General features: G+C 27.9%; 1 long non-coding RNA gene across 1 annotated transcript in view; it reads left to right on the top strand.

Annotated features, from left to right (window-relative positions):
• The first annotated feature begins 6,575 nt into the window (after nt 1-6,575).
• The window catches only part of LOC129988913 (uncharacterized), a 106,831-nt gene continuing 92,051 nt past the window's right edge, over nt 6,576-21,355 (top strand). The window contains exon 1 of the long non-coding RNA XR_008785699.1: nt 6,576-6,662. This is a non-coding gene — a long non-coding RNA (uncharacterized LOC129988913). The remainder of the gene's footprint in view (nt 6,663-21,355) is intronic.

Raw genomic sequence — 21,355 nt, 5'->3', positions numbered from 1 at the left:
TGTGCGAGCTCGATACTGATATGAGCCGTGATGATGCTCCACCAAACGATATAGGACCTCCCCTCTCAACTTCTTGAGTGAATTGGAAGGATCTTTAGACAGGTAGAGCACCCTGGCGGCGCCTGGGGTAAACTCACCTGAAGTCAACTGTTGCTGTCCCATGGGGGGAGGGGGGATAAAATTTGAAATGGGGAGGATATGTGCACGTCTTCACATGGTGCATTTTCTAAAGTTTCCCTCGGTTTTATAGGAGGGCAAAATATGAAATCTTATTGTAAATCTGTATTGTTAAAGTTGTTTACTTGAAATTTTTTGTAAAGTTTTATTTACACCTTAATAAATTTTTTAAGCAACTATCAGATTTTTCTAGAAATATTTAAATGCATTTATACTAGTATTTACATTTTTTTCGAATTATTCATGCCTACTTTGTTGTTTAAGCAATAAGAAGTTCTATAAAAAATAGCTTATGAGTTATCTTTAGAAAAAATAAAACAAAAATCACCTTCCCTAATAAATACATATGAAATTTTTTTTAAAAAAATGACAGGAGAGCTTTGAATTGATAATGCATTTTTCAATTTATTCAGTAGTTTAAAAAGAGAAAAAAAATCGACATATTCATTTTTAAAAGGGAACGGGACAAAAAGCTACTTATTTTTCTGATGTATTTTCCTTGGACATTTTTTGGAAAAATTGGGTTGGGGGTACTCTATCCAACTTGATCTTTTCTTCAAACTGCCAAATGAATTTCTTAATTACTATTTCTGATATCAGGATTATATTTTGTAAAGTACAAGTGACTGAAAATTTATGTGAAGTTTCCATTAAACATTCAAGTTGTTTTGCGTTTAATTCTATCTATTAACATATAAAATCACGATTTGTTATTTACTTTTTCTTTTTCGCTCATTTAAATCAGGTTCTACGCGATAAAAACATTCACCATTTAAACAAACGAGTTTCTTCCAAACATTTCATCAAGAAATTTTTTTTTTGAATTATTCTTACTAGTTTACTTATATAATTATGTAAATGCATGACTAATATTAATTTTATAAACTACTTGCAGGTGTAATGTATTTAAAACCCTGAAAAATCGAAAAAGCAAAGCTATTTTAACATTCTTCTAATTTCTTTGTATTGCTCGCATATTAAATTAAATCCTTTTTCACGTTAATCTTTATTAGAATTCTAATAAAGATAACAGTATTCAAAGTTATATTATTGTTAACTGGTGTTCAAAATTTTCCTTCATATTATTATGTGTTTATATTTTTCTGTTTCTATGAGTGAAAAAAAGTAGTAAGTTTTCAGCAAAATTAATTGTAGATTACACAATCTTCAGCAAACTAATTCTTATTATCCTAATTTTATGTCAATACAATAAAGACATTATTTTTTAATTGCCTTTAATGAAGATATCTTATATAAGCCCCTGGATAAAAACCGTCGTGTGAGTTCGCGGTGTGTGGGACTATTTTATCAAGGAAAACAAAAATTATTCTGCAAGGAAGGGCACTTCAAAAACATCTTTCTACCCGAAATGTGTTAGGGTGAGTGAAGAAAAGTTTGCTGTTAAATGAAGACGTAATGACTACACTTAAATAACAGACAAACGATTTATAAAACAAAAGAAAATCACTGAAACGCAGGAGAAAAATGAAAGGGGGGAAAAGATTAGTGCCCCCCTCCTCCTTTCTCAATCTTTCTTTAGAACCGGTAATTTCAATGATCCGGCAAAAACTGCAATAAAAATATCCTTGACTTTGAAATTAAAGCAAGAAAGAACTTACGTTACTTAATGCTTAGCTTTAAAATGTCAGTGACCACGTTTTAATAGAGCAGCTTTTAAACATTAATGTCCAAATATATTATTTAAATGCCTGTAATTAGGCTTTGGCGGTTTTTTAGCAATGGCGGCTTGTTCTTTTATTTTCATTTCAAACCTAGAATCACAATTCCTTTACGTTCTTGTTCATTTTTTCACAGAATGGAGCAGAAGAGTGTTTCAAAATATTTCATACTTGTTGTTTTGAAGCATACGTGATAATTGTTTACAGTTACGCATCGCAATAAAAAGTAATAAATGTCGCACGTCTTACTAGTTTATTCAATGTTTTGATGCATTTTTCTGGCTACACTGTTAACAGAAAATAACATTTGATTTTGGTAATTACTTTTATGTGATACACAAATGCATTATTTTTACTCACGTTTATTGTTTTTTTTTATACCAGACATGTGTTTATATCTATTCTTCATGACATTGGTATTAAGGGGAACCTATAAAAATTTGATGTTAACATATCATTTGTAACATGTCAGAGTACATGTTGTACATCCCATTTGTTACATGTTGTAGAAAATCTTCATCTTTCAAACAGTATTTCTGAAATTATTGAATGTTGCTTCTCATTGCTTTACAAATATATAAAATTGCATGTAATGTAATGATGCAATTGCATTACAGTTTATTTAAGTATAGATTTCAAGTGAGATTAAAACTTATATTAATTAATTTGTGATTTAATTCAATTTCTGAAAGTATTGTCCAAGTGCTATGTATATGAATATTTTTATGACTTAAGTCGCATTATTGTTTACGTAGTACGTAAAATAACAATGAAACCGCTTCCCTTAATCCTTATATATATAATCCTTAATATATAAGGATATATATAATCCTTATATATATATATATAATTTCTATAAAACATTTTTCTTTCAAGTAATCTTACAGAAATCTTCATTGTGATTTGATAATTTTTAAATTAATAATGCTAATTTTAAACTCAGTCATGCATTAAACCAAAAAAAATCCTAATTGTGCTTTTAATGTATCGAGTAAAAATACGTGTGAATATCCTGTAAATTATCTTTTCTTCACCAAATTTTTTTCGTTAATTTATTTTACTCTTACAAGACGAAATTAAAAACTGAAAATTAATTTTGCATTACATTTAAAAATATTTAATTACATTTCTCTCTAATTATTACAGAAAATTTAAGATTTTATCCGTTAAAGATTCATTAGATTAAAAAAAATTTAAATTTTCGAAACATCTGTGATTTATTTGATATTTTTCATTGATATCTCTTTATTCTTTTGCAATATTTTTCTTTTTGTTGCGATTTACCGTTGAATGAACGTATTAGCAGGTGAAAATTAAGGCAGATGTCTGCTGCAAACCACCTGCTCTAACGGGCACAAGAAACAATGATTCTTGAAATATTTTTTATCAAATAACAACAACGGTAATATATGAATTTTATGAATTAAATTTGATTATTTTTCCCTGCTTGTGCGAGTTTCAAAACTTTTTATGTGTAACGTTTTTATTCAGTTTTACAAAAAAAAGAAAGAAAAAAAAAAGTAAAGAACTTCGATTTTTACTATTTCATTCATGAAATTTGTTTAATCTATAAGCTTATTTTATGTCGTTTTAAAGAACATTCATTTTATAAACTATGTAAAAATTCAGGAAATTTTATCAAGGGGAATTTTATTTTCATAACTGTAATAGCTTTAAAAATAATTAAATTAGAATCCTTTAAAAAATTAAATAATATCTATTTCTACTCAAAAACAAAATTTCTTTTATGAAGTTTCTTAGTATGATAGATTTTTCGCTTGAAAATAAATAATTATATTTAAAATTTTAACTATTTTGATGCAATAAAATTAAATTAATAAAAGAATATCCTGAACATTTTTGTGCTTCACGATGTGCACTGTTTAATGAATTATAAATCAAAGTTAAACTTTTTTTATTTATTGTATTTAATTTCTTTATGCTCATGCTTATTTCCAAATTTTGGGATTACAAAATCTGTTCCACATAAAAATAAAAAAATAAAATGGAAATGAAAAGAAATTTTTTTCGAGTAAAAAGAAACCACTTGAAAAAAAAATATTTAAAAATCTTTTTATTTCATAAAGAAGGACTAAAGAAAATTAAAAACTAATTTAAAGTATTTCGAAGAAGAAAAAGAATTTATGAATCAACTTAAGTTACACCAGAAGATGGCAGCACAATGTCTTCATATAAACAACTTCCTTGAATTTCTCACATCTTCAACTGATAAAGAAAGGCCTACTGTTTTGGAATAGAAAAAATGTTTGATAATTTCAGGCGTCAAAATCAAGAAATATTGTATAAATTAAGAATTTTTCTAATATTTGGAGTCACCTACCGCTAATAATATGAATAAATAATACAATTAACTACTAAAAATTAATTAAATGCAAGAATTAATTTGGGTGGCTTTATAGCATGCTACAACCGAATACCTATTGTAGATTATTCCTAATTGCTACTTTTAAATTTTAAATGCAAGCAAGCAAATCTCTAATGGGAAATTCCTTTTTTTTAATTGACAATTCACACTCACAGTCTCGAAATAGAAGTTTTGTAATTATAGTACTTCCTCTCTCTCTCTCTCCTTCCCTCCCTCTCTCTCCCTCTGTTAAACACACACACACAAACTTCTCCAAGAAATTCTAAATCAAATAAAAGAAATATGTTGCTTTTTTTTATTTTCGTAATTTTTTTCAAATTTATATTTGTCCTGTTTTTGTCTAAGTTTAGGAAACAAAGACAAAAAAGAATCAATATTTTCAATCGTTTATATATTATTTATAGATAACTACAAGAAAAATCAAAAGATTGTGGAACATAATAAAATGGTAATAAAAATTCAATTAATAAATGCATTCATATGTTTATTTATCTCATAAAATTTTAAAACCCATTCCTTACCAGTCTCCTACAATATACCTATTTTTAAAGACAATTTAAGTTGACAGTACAGGAAAAGTTATAAAGCAAATCATTGTACTCTGTCAGTCAAATAGTGCTAAAGTTATTCTGATATATTCCAAAGGTAGCTGAAACATTTGAACAGAATTCCTTTTTGATAATAATATTCGATATTCATGTAATCACGGTTTGAATTTTATTGTACAGAACTTTTCTCCGTTTCATGAATCTTTTTCCCATAAAAATGTTTGCACATGGCATATTATCTGTAAATGGTAAAGTAAATGATAGAAAAAAAAAATCTTTTCAAAACGCTTAACATGGCAGAGCGCTGGACCTATCAAAATTAGTACATAGATAGTTCTTGAATGCTAACTGCTCGCTTTAAAGGGATTTTATCATTTGATTAGAAATTAATCAAACTTTTAAGGCTTTCCCTGTATAAATTATTAACCCATTGTGCATGAAAACTGTCTTTATACACTTTAAATTTCAAGAGTAAGCTTTTTACTGATATTAGTTTTATATATATGTAATTTTTCTCCAATCCCAAAATTTCCTTTTTTGAAATATTCTTTTATTTCTTGCAATACTTTTTATCATTTTGTTTACTCTATTTACACTCGCGCTCGTTGCAACAATATTAAATAAATTTTTTTTGTGCATACATTATCACTACTGCATATTCAGTGTAAACTTTAAAAAAAAAAAAAATCTAAAACATTATCATATTCGAACATATTTCAATCTCCTTTAAATTTTTATCTCTCTTCTATCAAAAAAATTTATATTTAATATGGATTCATTCTGAGAAGCAAGTATTTTGTTTTTCAATCTTGAAAATTTAGATTTCACAGCTTTTCTTTCTCGGTGCTAATCGTAACTACAATTTATTACGATCATGTAACTAGTTTTCCCGCATTCATTTAATCGTTTTTGCATCGTGACAATTCATTAAATACCTCCAATTTTGGAATTATTTATTGATATAAACTTAGTTCTTTATACTCCTGTCATTGTTTTTGTACATGTAATAACACAATATAAAATAAATTGAATCATGCGTAGTAAATTAAGCTGGAATTCTCGCGTTAAAGATATTAGAATTAAAACAGTGTTAAAGAAATCAAAATATATTTAGAGGTTAGATGATGATTAATATTCGGATTATTTTTTTCGATTGCAAGTATTTTTTCTTGCATTAAAAAAATGCCATATATTAAAAATATAGGCTTCAACTCGAGATAATTATTCGCGCCAACTTACTGGTGAATCATCGGTTCCAGAAAGTAGTCAACTTTTCCCATTTCGATTGTAGTTTCTTTTGGGTAATGAAATGTACTACTGGTTTGTGAATTTATTTATTATTCTCCGGAGAATTGACGCATATTAAATAAATTGTGTCATTTTTGAACGAATGAAACGGAGCATTTAAAGAGAAATCTACTATAAAAATTAGAAGGCTGAAGTATTACAGAGTTTGGAATCTAACACAAATGTAAATTCTATCGTTGGATAGGCAATTGAATTGACAGGAATTTCAGTAAATACACCATTTAGAATAAAAAAGTAATTGAAAAATTAACTGTTTGCTTAATTATGAAAAAGGAAAGCTAACCCCTTAAATTAATTAGTTTTCAAATTAACTCATCATTTCAGCTCATTTTTCAAAGTTATGTTTTATACACATGCATATATGCAGCATTTTATAAAAATATACTCTCTAACATCTATGGATGAAATATCAAATCTTTTTATTTTTATAACTTGTCAATTTAATCATAATTTTAAAAATAATGAAATTTTTATGCAGGGTAAATAGGCATCTATGCATTGTAAAGTTATAAAGAAATCCGAAGAAAATTTTGCAGGCCCATCTATATTGATTAATTCTACAAGGTAAGAATTTTATTCAAGAAATATTTTTTCAAATATCTTTAAAGCATTCATTTAAGTAAAGAATATAATATTCTTATGAATAGAAATTTTCCAATTGATACATCAGTGACAGCGATAAAAAATATTTCAGTTTGGGAGAAGTGGGAGATACATCCTGTCAGAAAATCAAAAGTTTTTACACTAACTCAAATAAAGGCACATAAAAACATAAAGCTTCGATTATAGTCGCCTTATCTCCCACGTACAACGTACTCACTCAATAAAGAACTTAATGGATAAAGCTCTGTCGTTATTAACACCAGATAAACTCTGGAATGTGTACCTCAAATGCGAGCAAAAATCGATATAACTACCAAAGGGCACTTTAAAACGACATAGAAGTAAGCTTCTAACAGCATTCCAAGATCATTATAGTTCTAGGATCAAGAATTATGTGACAATAATAAAGGAACAAAGTAGGCGATTCTTAGGAGACTGTGAAACCAGATAATTGAAGGGGTCACAACTTTGGTGACTTCTAATAATGGAGTGAGAACCGAACATGTGGGATTTGAGGTGAATTGTAGAATCTATCTTTCCTTTCTGATATATAGATTTCTACTGCTTTACTGACCCACTAACCAGCATAGGCTAATTGAATTATTTTGTTTCTGAAAGTGATTAAATTGATTGCTTTAAAATAAACGAACTTAACCAACTTTTTAGAACTGTTGTTAGCCGTTCAATTGATAGCAAAATTAGGTTAACTTTTAATAGGTTTTTAAGTTTTTTTAAGAGAATAATTCTTTTTGGCCTATATTTTAGCTCCAAATGTCCCTAGTAGCTTTAGTAGCTTATAACGGTGTAATTTAGTTACTCTGTGCTTCAATAAAAAAAGACATATAATTTAAATCTCTCAGCATTATATATATACACTTTTGAAATGTCATATGAAGATTAAACTTTATCTGAAAACAAAAATTAATTTCAAGCTTCTGAAAACTAAAACAGTATTATATATTAATATAGTTATTATTGTCTGTTATTACTTATTAATCATTAATTAAAGCTAGATTATAATTGAAAAAAATTATTATGCATTATCTTTAAAAACATTCTGTGAATTTTGTCTGAATAATGTAAAAATAAACTAAATTCAAATTTTAAGCAGGTACGACTTCAACAACTTAATTTTCCTCAAATTAAAATAATAAATAATGCGTTTATTTGATAAGAATTTTTTTAAATGTTTTTTTTATAATTGCTCCTTGAACTATATAGAACACAATTTATAGATTTTTAAGTGAAGAAAACTGTAAAAAAGAAGCGATATTTAGAAGAAAAAAAGCACCTTCCATTGAAACTATGCTAAAATATGAGATATTCTGTATAAAATACTGACAACAAAAATTTAGATTTCCAATAGATTTACTATATGTTGTGTAATCGATGTAGTGTAGATGATTCTCAAGATAATAACTAATCCATAAAAAATTTTAACTCATATTTTTGCTCCACCAACAAGTGAATCACTTGAGAAATTGAAATAGAAAATGCATATATATTAACACATTTTTTGATTAATTATTATTTTACAACTCTTATTACGTACAAAATATTAGAGTCAATGACAAATGTTAAGAACTTTTAATAAGGTATTAAAAAACTAATTTCGAATTGAGCCGAATTTAAAATTTTCTAGTATATGAAATCACAATAATTTTTTTTTCTCTTACCTTATGTTATTGTAGCAATAATTTTTTTCTTCATCCAAACTTATAAAAAAACTCCACGAATTTAAAATGTATCACGGAATTATTTTAAATAGTTTCGAAAAAAACCTTTACAATGAGAATGCAGTCAATTAAAAATTACAAAATAATTAATAAGCCTCATGAGCTTCAGCAAATTGTTATGTGAAAGGAACTGAATCAGAAATTCGCAGAATATATTTCTCGGGAAAATGTCAGAAACCCGAGAGCTGCGCCATTCATAACCGATACCATCAGCTAAAACGTTTTAGTCTTATCAGGCAGCATCAGAAGATTCTCATCAAAAGCGAAGTTTGGTCCGCCTTCTGCAGGAAAAATGGCTTGACCTGTTACCGCCACCGCACAGTAGCCACTACCACTTGTTTGTTTTCCCACCTTGATTAAAAGTTAGGCGAAAGCTGATAGGTAGATTAGAGGAGATAAGACGTAAGGAGAGATAAGGCCTTCACTCCTTTCATAGCAGTGGAAAATTCCAAATTGCTGTCGTGAACTTAAAGGTTGGAACGTTGAAATTGCTGCTGCTGCTGAAAAAACATGAAAATATCGATGGTGTATTCATATTTCTTTTAGTATCCTTTAGAGAGGTATTTATTCTAAACCTGGATTACTTCTGCAAATTATATTTCAACATTATTAATAGTTTACTTTGGCATGAATTCATATATATTATGTAGAGGAAGATGTTCTAATAAATTTTAATTTAATTTTTGCGATTATTATTATTGTGTTTTAAACAGTTGTCTTAATAAAGTACAAAAAAGTATTTTATATTTCCCCATCATATCGCATTTAGGTACTTATTTTAAGTTTGAAGACGTTTTTTAAAAGCATTAGCAAAATTTTAAATATCTACTGAATTTTCTTACAACTAAAGGAATCTTGGTAAAATACTATGGATGATTGGCGTGTTCCAGTTGTTTACTTTTAAAAATAAGCTTTTATTTCAACATGAGATTTAAATTTGTAAGTTGCTACTTATAATTGATTGCACACTATGGTACTAATCTATATGAAAGATTCTCCAATAAAACATGATAAAAATCATGCATAGGGCTGATATAATGGATTTCCCTCTAAGCAATTTTCTTTTTTATTAATAGACGAACAAGTAAATATTTGAATGATTTTTTTTTTTTTTTACTCTAGGCTCTTTTTCTTATGATTTTTTAGGAATTATTATTGTTTCAATTATAAATTTTAGTTATAATTACAATACATTAAACTATATATAATTTGGTTTTAAAAATAGTTCACATTAGTTTTATCTTTTCTGCAGAACATATAATATTTTCGAAATAATTTAATTCCATATTGTTCACAAAATTCAGTTGATATTTCATAACGAAATATAAGACGATGAAACAAAGAACATTTATTCCCCCCCTCTCCATAAACAGGGATACCACAAAAGTAAATGACCAACTAAACCGTGATGTTCTTGTTTAATAAAAAATAAATATGTACAAAATACTTCGAAATGATTTTGAAAGTTCCTCTAATTTTTGTTGAGAAAAATGTCTGTTGTGGTGGTGCAATCATGAAAAATTGGTAAAAAATTTGTCCACGTTTTGCAATTTGAAATTTTTTAGTCTGTGTGCTATTTTCGAAACAAGAGATTCGGACAAGGTGGGAAACAGAGTTTTTTTTTATTAAAAAAAAGCTTAAAAAGCAGTTAGGGACTGTAAAATCAGTTCAATAATGTAAGCTTTATTTATATAAATTACTAAAAATATGTTTCACTCCAACAACATTCATTAGTTTACATTATAAAAATCTTTTTTTTTGTTTGTTCATCTTTTAATTCACTAAGCAAAAAAAAAAAAAAAAAAAAAAAAAAAACTGAAACATTCGAAGAAGTCCTACACATTTTCCCTTAAACTTATATTCATATTGTACGCATTTAAAAGTGATTACTTGAATCTCAGAATAAATAAATAACGAAAAGGAAATTTATATTGTCAGTAAAAAGATTTAGCTTTGCAATAACATTTAAGATCGTCAGTTAGTGGTCTGCTGTAAATCAGTTCGTATGTTGCAAGGGAATAAAAAACAAAATGATGTACGTGTAAATCAAATCTCTTGGTTTGAAAAAGGGGGGAAAATTCGGTTAAAGAATGTTACGCCCTTATTAAGTAAATACGGCATAATATCTCTTCTTTTGCATTTAAAAAAATTAATAGAAAGATAATGTAAAACACTTACCTCTTACTTTAAAAGTTCAGCTGCAAACAATTAATGAACTTTTGTAAGTAAACGGAGCTCGATTCTTAGATTTTTTGATAAAAGGATTGCTCTTTGAATTATAAATGAATTTCTTATTAAAATTCATTTTGTTAAAAGTATTTACAAGATGATTTTATGTATTATGTTAGTTTCAAATTAAAATCTAATTATAAAGAAAAAATTTATTTTGATGAATTCGTAATTGAATTGAAACAAGCATTGTTTAATGAAAGATAAATTTTTACGATGTTTCATCCAATTAGAGGCGGGAGGGATATATTTGAAAAGGTTGTGTAAATCTTATTTTATGTTTATATAAAATAGATAACAGATATAATAACTTCACTGAATTTTTCATACCATTCTATTAACAAACATTTCATGTGTTATTTAAAATTAAAAAAAAAAAAACCCTGGTAAACCATTTATAATGAGAAAATTCTTTTCCTGTGATAAGGATGAAATAGCAGTATTTTTAATAAGGTGACGACCCCGATACTTATTCTGTATAATTCTTCCAAAATGCACAGAAATTTTGAAGAAAAAAAAATTTATTTTACGCGTGGCACAACACTCATCAATTTCTTTTTATCGCCAAAATATGCAATCAAATAGCGTCAGCTAAACAATTAATTACTTCGGGTTACTCACCTTTCCAGCATATAAGTAAATAACACTTGTCGCTCGAGAGACTGATCGTCAGTCTGCTTTTAAGAGGATGGATTCATTAATTATAGAGAGAACAATTAAGCTGAATCAATTTTCGTGACCATTGTTATAGAAATTTAAAAACGATAATTTGTTTTATTATTTTTACATTTCTCCCTTCCCTTCATAAGAAGAAAGGTTGCTTCTGCATTTTAAGATTACCAAAAAATCTGTTTTTGAATGTTTTACACGAATAAAATTTAGTGTGGAATTAAATAGTCATAAATAATAATAATTATTTTTATAAGCGTGAACTGAAAAACATGATACAATTTTAATTTATATTTTCAGTCTGTGAGGTATAATTATCTTTTAAAATAAGAATCTATGAATTGAAAGGCCAGAAATGGTAGATATATAGAAATGTTCGTAGATTTATGTTGTGTGTAAAAATGATTGCATGGTATGAGTAAAGATTAGTAATCTTAATTAAAAATTGATAATCAGGAGGTAAAACGAATACCTGAAATCCGGATACTTATTTTTTTCAGAGTCATGGGGCTAGACGAAAAGTTCCCCACTTAGCAATGGATATTAATATTACACTAAAATAAACGTACCATAAGGAGGGTAAATTTGTGCATCTAGTTCTCCTTAACATTTCATTCTACGGTTTCGTTATTAGTGAAATTTTGAAATTCAGTTGCTGCTGTAGCTTTTGCCTTTCTCACGATTGTACTTTTTATATTGATCACATTCTGGGAAATATATATTAATTAATTAAGAAGTAATATTTGTCTTTTTTTAAGCAAAGAATCTTTTTATGTTAATGTACTTTTTAATATTTAAATTAAAAAAGCCTTTATTTGTTAACATATTATGAAATTTGTAAACGAAATACAACTTCTTGAAAACGAATGAAAAAAAGGAAGAATTATTTGAAAAAAAATGATTAAATCCCCTTTCAGTAAAATGCTTTTGTTCCTCTCTCCCTCCCAATTTTTTTTTTTTTTTACCGTGATTTCGTTTTTGATTTTTTGATTTTTGATTTATTTTTCTTTCTTTCTTTTTTTTTGACATCTTCCTGTACTCAATACGGTATTTTCAAGTGTATCTTATTTAATTTAATAGAAAAAGAAGTAAAAGGGTCATAGTACATTTAAGCTCTTGAACTGAAATGATGAGTCGTCCAACTCGTCATGAATTTTCTTCAGCTAATGGATAATGATCAGCTGTACTTATCAGAAATCTAATGCTTTTTGTGAAAAGCTTTTTTTAATGAAAAAACAGTTGCAAGCTTTAATATCAATACATACCCCTAAAACTAAGAAAACTAAATTCTTTGTTTGGATATATTGGATACACTTGAAAGTGTGTGAAAATAAGTTACAGTTCAGAGGAGTATTACGATTACCTTTTAAATCCTTTTATATATAGAAAAAAAATTATAATGAAGCCTGAATATAAAGATTTAATAAAAAAAAGTGGTAACTATTAGAGAAATATTAAAAACTTGAGCTTGCAATAACTTTATTAATAGCTTAATAATTTTTTCCACTATTTTTCCCTCTCTTCGGTATCCTTTCTTACTTTTAGAGGGAACAAAAATAAAAGGCATTTGTCCACATTCACAAAATTCGTTATAAGGAAATTAGTAAAATCCTAAAGTAATGATTTTTTCCCCACTTACCTTATCTTTCTGGAGCCAGAATTTCGGTGCTTAACCGAAATAATTTTCATCAATCATGAGGCCTTTTTCCAGCTTGTCTCGAATACACGTCTAAAGTTAATGCAAAAACATCCCATTTAACCATAATCGTTACTAGGTCGTCTTTAAATCTAAAAAAACCGACCATACAGCAAGATTGACTGGTAGAGATAAAGAATCTCCGTCCAACGCATGCAGCATCACTAAAAAGGCAGATTCTCCTAAATGTGTCATTACGTAAACCATTAGTGTTTCTCATTGACACCTAGAGGTGTGAAAGGGGGACGGAAACTTGCCTTTCACCCCTCCATAATCTCAGAGGTGACGAAAACTAAATGGACCCTAAGTGCCGATTTGCTTAGTAGAGAAATCCTCAATCATGTCCGATTGATCTTGTCATCAAGATGTGCAACAAGAGGGAAAACGAATCTACCCGCAGTTGAATGTGAGGCAATGATTCAAGGTTAGAATGTAATAAATCGATCTGTTTTATTTCCTGAGCTATCTGGTAACTGATTGCAGGCTCTTAGTCTCCATATCCTCATTTACATTCAGTACAGTAATAATGTGTTTCCTTTAGTTTTTACGATTTTTCTCGGTTATTTCTACAATTGTGGAATAAAAAAATGTTAAATAGCTTGCTCGATTGTCATGAGCATTTCATTAATAATGTAAAATTATTTGCAGTTGAATATCATTATATGTTAATTAAATATGTAACAGATTAAGTATTGACTCAAATCTTAGTTTCCTTCTCCTACTCTAATTTGAAATAAGCTGAAAAATGCTAAATATAATTCATTTTAAATTAAAAGATAATTGGAAGAGACATTTATATTGGTCTTAGGAGGAGATTTCCTGCTTCATATTTTTTTTCTTCCTTGTCTCTACATGTATTTTTAAAATACATACATAAACGAATACATACATTACGAAAAATATTTATTTAAACGAAATAATTAACTGAGATAAATGTAAATATTGAAAAATATTACCAGATTAAGACATTGTTATTTGTTGTCTCTAAACATGATTTTGTAAAACTTGGCTATTTTATGAATCATAATCAACGTTTTTATGATGTAAATGACTTGTTGATATATTTGGCAAGAATGATTTAGCATCTTAGCATCATAAATGACTAACTATCATTGATATATTTGAAGAAAATATTCAGATTTTCCAGATTTCATCGGAAGTTCATTTGACCTGAAATTTGTAACAGATGAATTATTACTAAGACGGAAAATAAAATAAAAAAGAACCGAAAAATTGGACATAGGATATCTTTAGATTTGGAATAAATAGTCAAGATTCTAGAATTTTTTACTGTGGGAAATATATCAAAAGAAAACCAGAAGCTAATTTTAAAAAAAAGGGCTAAAGAAATTGAAATATACTTTACCAATTCAAGTCAGTGATTCATTATAATTTTCATCGCTGGAAATCGATAAAAATGAGAAAAGATTTATTTTATTTTATTTTATTTTTTAAAAATCTTTTACTTACAAATTGTATTGGCTGAAACAAAAGTACTCACATTCTGATCGAATAAAATATTTAATTCATTTCCATAAATTGCCGGTTATCATTGAGCGAATCAACTACTAATTTTCAAATATGACATTATACTATAAGAAGGAAACTTCTTTTAAAATGAAACTAATTTTACTTTAAAATGAATGAATGAATGAATGAAAACTTTCCATTCCTTTTTTTCAATGCAGGTTTCGTAGTTCCTATACCGATTCATGTTAACGATCATATGAGTGTGAAACATGATTGTTGTTTGTTAAGTGGATAAATGCAACAATTATTTCTTCAAAACTTTGACAAAATATTTATATTTTTTAATTTGGAATTCCAATGTACTGATTATTAATATAAAGAAATAAATTATGAAATGAAAATTATCAAAAAAAAGTTCCTTTATTTAAATCTGTTTTATTTTCTGCAGTAAGCATTTGTCTGATACTTTTCGGCTCGATTCAGCTTTAATCAAAATAAACTAAAATACTTACATTCCTTCATTTGACCTACTTTTGTTTTCAATAAATAAAAACACTCACTTTACCACCTAACCTGCATTTATTTTTATAATCATGTTTGAATGCTTCCAAAAACCTTACAACAATGATGCACAGTAAGTGAGCAAAATTATACTGTTTTATGTATAATACGTAAGACAAAGCTTAAACTTAAACCTGAATAGCTACAGTCACGCAATATTCAGGAATCATTTTCGTAAACATTAAGTGTTAATAATACAGAAATGTTTCTCCTGAAACAAAAACTTCGATATAATCATTATCCATTTTTTCGCAAGAATTGCTATTATTTTTAAAGGCATTCAAAACCATCAATTTCTTTTATAATGCTTTCAGTAAATTCAATTGTTTGTGGGATAGAACGGCAACTTTTCCGTAGTATCGCCCCCCCCCCTTTATGTGTGGTAAATTTGGCTAAACCATGACAAAAATAGTTTGAAAGACTTTCGAACATAATAGAATTTTAAAAATATGGTTTGCAAAAATCGCGGACAAGTTTCTGTATATCATTTAATCTTCCCATTATTTTGAAGCCAGCGTAAAGGATTTAAAGCTAATAAAATAAAATAAAAAATGCTACATTCTAAAATTCAGTATGATAAAATATTTCATTTATATTCTGATGGAAAGAACTAAAGCTTTTAGCAAACAAATTACATTAAACATAAAATAATTGAAGCTGTCAAAGTTTAAAACACTTCAGTGAATTTTTAATTCTCATCTCCCCTCCATGCTTTTATGTTAATCTGATACCGGAATGCTTTTTGATTATTTGACATAAACGGCTTTTACTACTCATATCTTTTTTAATGTATGTATTATTGCGATATTAATGTTTTTTTTCTGCTATTTTGCGAAATATAGTTTTTTATGCAAATTAAGGAAATTTGTACTTAATTTAATAACAATTTTATTTTTATCCTTATTACTGGCTGTCTAACAATAATTAAATATGTTATTACAAGAATGGCTTTTTCTTCAATATAATTTACTGATAAATTGGCTATATAATCAAATACCTAAATTAATTTGACAGTTGAATATCCAATCAATTTGGTAATTAATAAAATTTCCATCTGGATTAATGGGAAAAAAGTATAGACGCAGATCAAAAAAAGGGCATTTCACGCTAAAATACTTTTCATGTATTTTCGGAAATGGCTCATATATATTTTTTAATTAAATTATTCGGTTTTTATTATAAAAAATATCATAAAAACTGTGTAAAAACAATTAAAAACCGTCTGTCTCGTAAATATTGATATCGTCTGATTTTACTAGAATTAGAAATATTTTTTTCAGCAGACGATTATGCTTTTACATTTCTTTAAAATAATTATTATTTGCTTTTCTGATTTTTACTAATTTGAAATAATTTTTTCGCTTGTTTTCGATTAGCAAATCGATGTTCTTATAAATTCGACAAAATGCTCTAGAGTTAGAGATTTCAAAAGAAGAGATAAGCAAAATTTTGGATAAAAAACTTAAAGATAATCATCCAAAAGACATCTCCATGATCTTAAACGGATCTTTAAAAAGTATTTTGCATAATTGTTACAAGTGGTCTAATAAGAAATGACTTGATCGACAAAAAAATGACATCTGTATGCAGTAAAGAAATTATTCTGAGCAAAACATAAAAAAAAAATTGTCATTCCGACAAATTGATTCAAATTTGGAGTATCATAAAATACTATTCACAAATGAACACAGTCGAACTTGGCTATCCAACCTTTTAACTGTATTTTCCAAAAGCTACAAATGCAGGATCGAAGTTAATGTATTGTCAATACGGAACCAAAATTGAAATGTATGATAACAAATGTATTATGATTATTTTATGAAATGATAACTTATTACTTCTTTTTCTATATATAAACAAAGTTAATCATAAAAGAGAATTCTGTGTCCAAATTTTAGTGATGGTTCATGGAAAAAATACCAGCTGCTACCTCCTATGGCGAGTTGAATAATACAGGAAATTTACTTACAAATGAAGAAAGTGTCTTTCTTCCTCTTAAGAATACGAGTATTATTTTTGAGTCTTTGTATTATGGCACATATAATCAGTCATAAATGCATTATGATTGTCTTATGAAATAACTTATCATCGCCTTCTTCGGATTAAAATAAGCCCAATATTTAAATAAAATTATGAAAAGTTTAGTAACTTTCACGGACTTTTATATAATAGAAAATATTACACTTTTCAGAAATATTTCATATACGAGATGCCAAAACTACGTACAAGTGCATTTTCAAAACAATATTTATGGCATTTCACAACTAATCACCTCGTTTATGAGATCGATTTACCCCGGGGAGATCGAAGTGGTGCATGCCGATCGGCAACATGTAAACCACAACACCAGGGTCGAGAGGTCTCCATCCATTACGAAAATTAATAGCCGATAATCCCTCTCTCTCTCAGGAACGGATGTTCCCACATATTGACCTCATTGTCCCTGCAAATTACCCAAGAACGCGAATCGTGAGAGTCCGAATTTTAGTAGTGGCTTATGAAAAAAACCAGCTGCCCCCTCTTACTGTGAGTTGAATATAGGGATACTAGTTTAGAGATGAAGAAAAGGGATTTTTCCTTCCCTTTTCATATAGAGAATTGTTTTCCATGATAGGGAATATGGCACATTTAAACATGAAATTCACACTCTTCGTACGTAGGCATTTGTTTTAAATGGCATGCACACTTTAAATAGAATAAATTGATGAGCAATATGCGAAGTAAATTGTAGTTAATAGTACAGATTTTTGACTAGATATTTGCAATCAAATGTGAGCAAGCGTAATGCAACTTAGTTTGACGTAACTGAATTAGTTTGAATAAATAATTGTGATTTTACATCCACATTTTACTAATTCTCGAAGTATTCTCCTGAGCTCTTATCTTATTACCCCGATTTTGTAACAGTTTTATTAATAAAAAAAGAATTGTAAAATAATTTTTTTTTAATTTTCTTCCCATTTACATTTTATATTATGCCAAAAAGAAAAGAATACACTTAGATTTCTGGTTTTTTTTTTTTTTTTTTTGCATCAATTCCAACAGTGAAGAAGTTTTGAGTTTTTTTTTATAACATTCTTGCAGCTTTATTATACATTTTGACAAATATTATAATTTAATGACTTTGATATATGACTTTTAGCATGTCTTTTTGAGTTGTTTGAAATTGAAAATGTACTACGTATTGCATTGTTAGATATTTAAAATATTCTTTAAAAAATGGCAATATATCGAATATTTTGCAAAGATGCTATTCTTTACCATGTGTTCGTTAATAATCAGACAGATTTCCAAGTAATTAATTTGTTTATTAAAGCGATTATTTATTTTAAAGGAAAGAAAGTTAAAAATGTATAAGAAACTAAACCATAGTTTTTTCCCCTCCGAATTACTGTTATTAATTATGCATCATGTCTTACTTTATCATTCAGTATGTAACACATATTGCTTGGTATTTAATTAAACAATTTACATGACAACATTTAGAGCAATTGCGAGAAGATATTTTATAAGATAATGCTAAATAATCATGCTACCATCATTTTTAAAAGTTAGTATGTATATAACTTTTGGAAATGATGCATTTGTAAAAGTTAGTATGTATAGTGTTTAGAATGAGTAGTAAATTTTGTATGCATAGTATTATACGTAGTATTTTATAGAAAGTTTAAATCATTACAAAGATTTACTTAGCCAAAAAAATAAAGCAATATCCATTTTTCTGAATGTATTTTTATAATATTCGTCCAAATATGAATGCTGATGTGCTAGTTAAACTGGAGTTCTAGAAAGTAACTGGAAGTTACTGAAAATAATTTAACCACAAAACTCTGTTATACTTCCTCTTTCGCTCTTTTACAAACTGTAAAATATATAACTTTATAATATTATTTCAATTTTGATAAATTTTCACTTTTAAATTTTAATAATGCTCATATAAAATCCTCTCCCTTTTTTATCAATATTCTAAATTAAGGGGGAAATATTTATTCATGCTTTTTTATTTAAAAATGTAAGTCAACATGTGTGTTTTAATTATTACTGATTATCGCTAGCATTACACTGTTTAATTTATGGTTAATTACGTTGCTTAAAATACTGAATTTTATGTCTGCTCACAAGTTATCATTAGTGAGAATACCGCTGTGTTTTCTTGTATTGAATAGACCTAGAAAAAAAAAGAGAGAAAAAAAAAAGATTTTTATTACTTCTAAATCTTTATTCAGAATATTTATGGAAATTTCAAGTAAATTCTCGAGAAATGAACCAAAACTCAGATATTGATTCTCAAAACAAAAATAAATGAAAATTTGAAATTTTTTCGATGATTTTTAATATTCATACGAAGTAAATTTTAAAAGATTTAAAATAACAACTGAACTACAAATCCTACACAAGAAACCCAAGACGAGATTTCCTTTCTTGGGGGAAAAAGGAAAGCGGTAGGGAATCCTAGAAATACACCTTTTAATTTCTGCAGGCGGAATCTCCGTAATCAAGTTGGCCTTTCCATCGAAACAGGTCAACTCACCGCACCGGGGCACTATGGGCACGCACTTGAACATCCCTCTCTTCTAATAGACCCTAATTCTAATCTCGTGCTGAGCCGAGGCGAGAAGTGGTCACTTCATCCATGGGTGGCTCATGACTTCTAGTCCCTGCTCCTGGCGCGTTCCGAAAATGATTAGCCGGAGATCTCAGTCTCTGATAACGATATTCAGGGATTTCAGCAGGTAATCATTTTGTTGGATCAGAGCTTTCGTCGAATCGTGAGTGAGTTATGGATGGATTTCGTCCCTAAACAATTTTTATTGATTGTTAAGTGGTCAACACATATGGCATTCCTGGCCTTTTTGCTGATTTCACTCACGAATACCTTTCGGGCTGCAAGTAGAACAGGCTGAAAATGTGTGTCAGTGATGCAAATAGAAATATTTGGCTGGGGTGTTGTATCATTTAAGATTATGTTTCTCCATGCTTTTGAAGAGAATCAGTTTCAGATTCAAGTATATTATTGCTGCAGGTGGTAAGGATGATTGATATCAATAAAGGCATCCGTGATACTGTACGCATATTACTGAATTTCTTTTTTTTTTTTAATTTGTGATTCATTTTAAAATTTGGAAACGAATTTCTCTGTAAACATCCTAATTTTAAAGTATTCGTGAAAACTGATAAATAAATTCACATTTTCTGCTAAATATACGTTTCTACTTTCTCTCATAAGTAATATATCAATAATTATGCTATTGTAAAACATTGTAATAACAAAACGCATATATACTGTGCTCGAAGGATGGGATTAAATGAATATGGGGCATTTCTAAAATTGTTTGTAACACTGCTGCTCATTTTAATCACACATATTTTTTACTGAAATGGACCAGTTAAGTTGGCGTCATGGCATCCAGTGACAATCATAAATTTGTATTCTTGAGGGAATGAATCATAAATGTGTAGTACTATTTGATCATGGTGAAAGCGCATCTTTTGTTCATGTTGTGACATACTCTAAATATGAGCTCTCACTATTTTAAGTAAGAATTAAAAAAAAAATGGCTGATAGTGATTTCTTTTTTTATAACAATTGGTGCACTGACATTGAATGAGTTTTTTAGAATCAACCAAAAAGTAATAAACTAATTCTGATGTCTAAATTAAATTGCATAAGTAAAGAATGGTAGAGTCTATGATCTTTTTTAAAGATTGATACATAGCATTTCTTTTAGCTCTGAGTTGTTTTTCTTTGTAAATGAATAATGCCAGTAAATTATTACTGTAATGTGAATTGTCGTCTTTCGGCCCCGTGACCTTCATTGCAGAAATATTAATCAATGCGTTTTACAAGTGCACATTATACAAAAAATAGCATAATTCAAAAATCGAATTAAATATCTTGAAAATTTAATTTGCCGTCCTTAAATATAACGAAAAACAAAACAATATAACTTTTATTTGAAATACTAGGTAAAGGCAAGCATTTTGTGATATCATGTCTTACATTTGTGCTTAGCTTTTTTTTTTCTTTTCATATTTAAATTTTTTTTTGAAAAACTAGCAAGTTTTCAGAAGCTTCTATATTATTAAGAAATATTACCTAGAAGAAATTCGGAAAGTCTCTTAAATGTAAGGTGATCCAAGTTACAATTTTCAAACCAGCACGTGCCGCGAAAGCCTTTTTCAATTTTATTTATTTATTTTTTTAACATGGGCAAGGTCTATAAAATATTATTCTATTCACGCTTTTCAGTTAAAAGTAGGAAAGGGGATGAAAATTTATCATGTATTCGGGG

This window comes from Argiope bruennichi, chromosome 10 (assembly GCF_947563725.1).
Source record: "Argiope bruennichi chromosome 10, qqArgBrue1.1, whole genome shotgun sequence".
NCBI classification, from domain to species: domain Eukaryota; kingdom Metazoa; phylum Arthropoda; class Arachnida; order Araneae; family Araneidae; genus Argiope; species Argiope bruennichi.
This window is presented reverse-complemented; position numbering and strand designations above follow the sequence as displayed.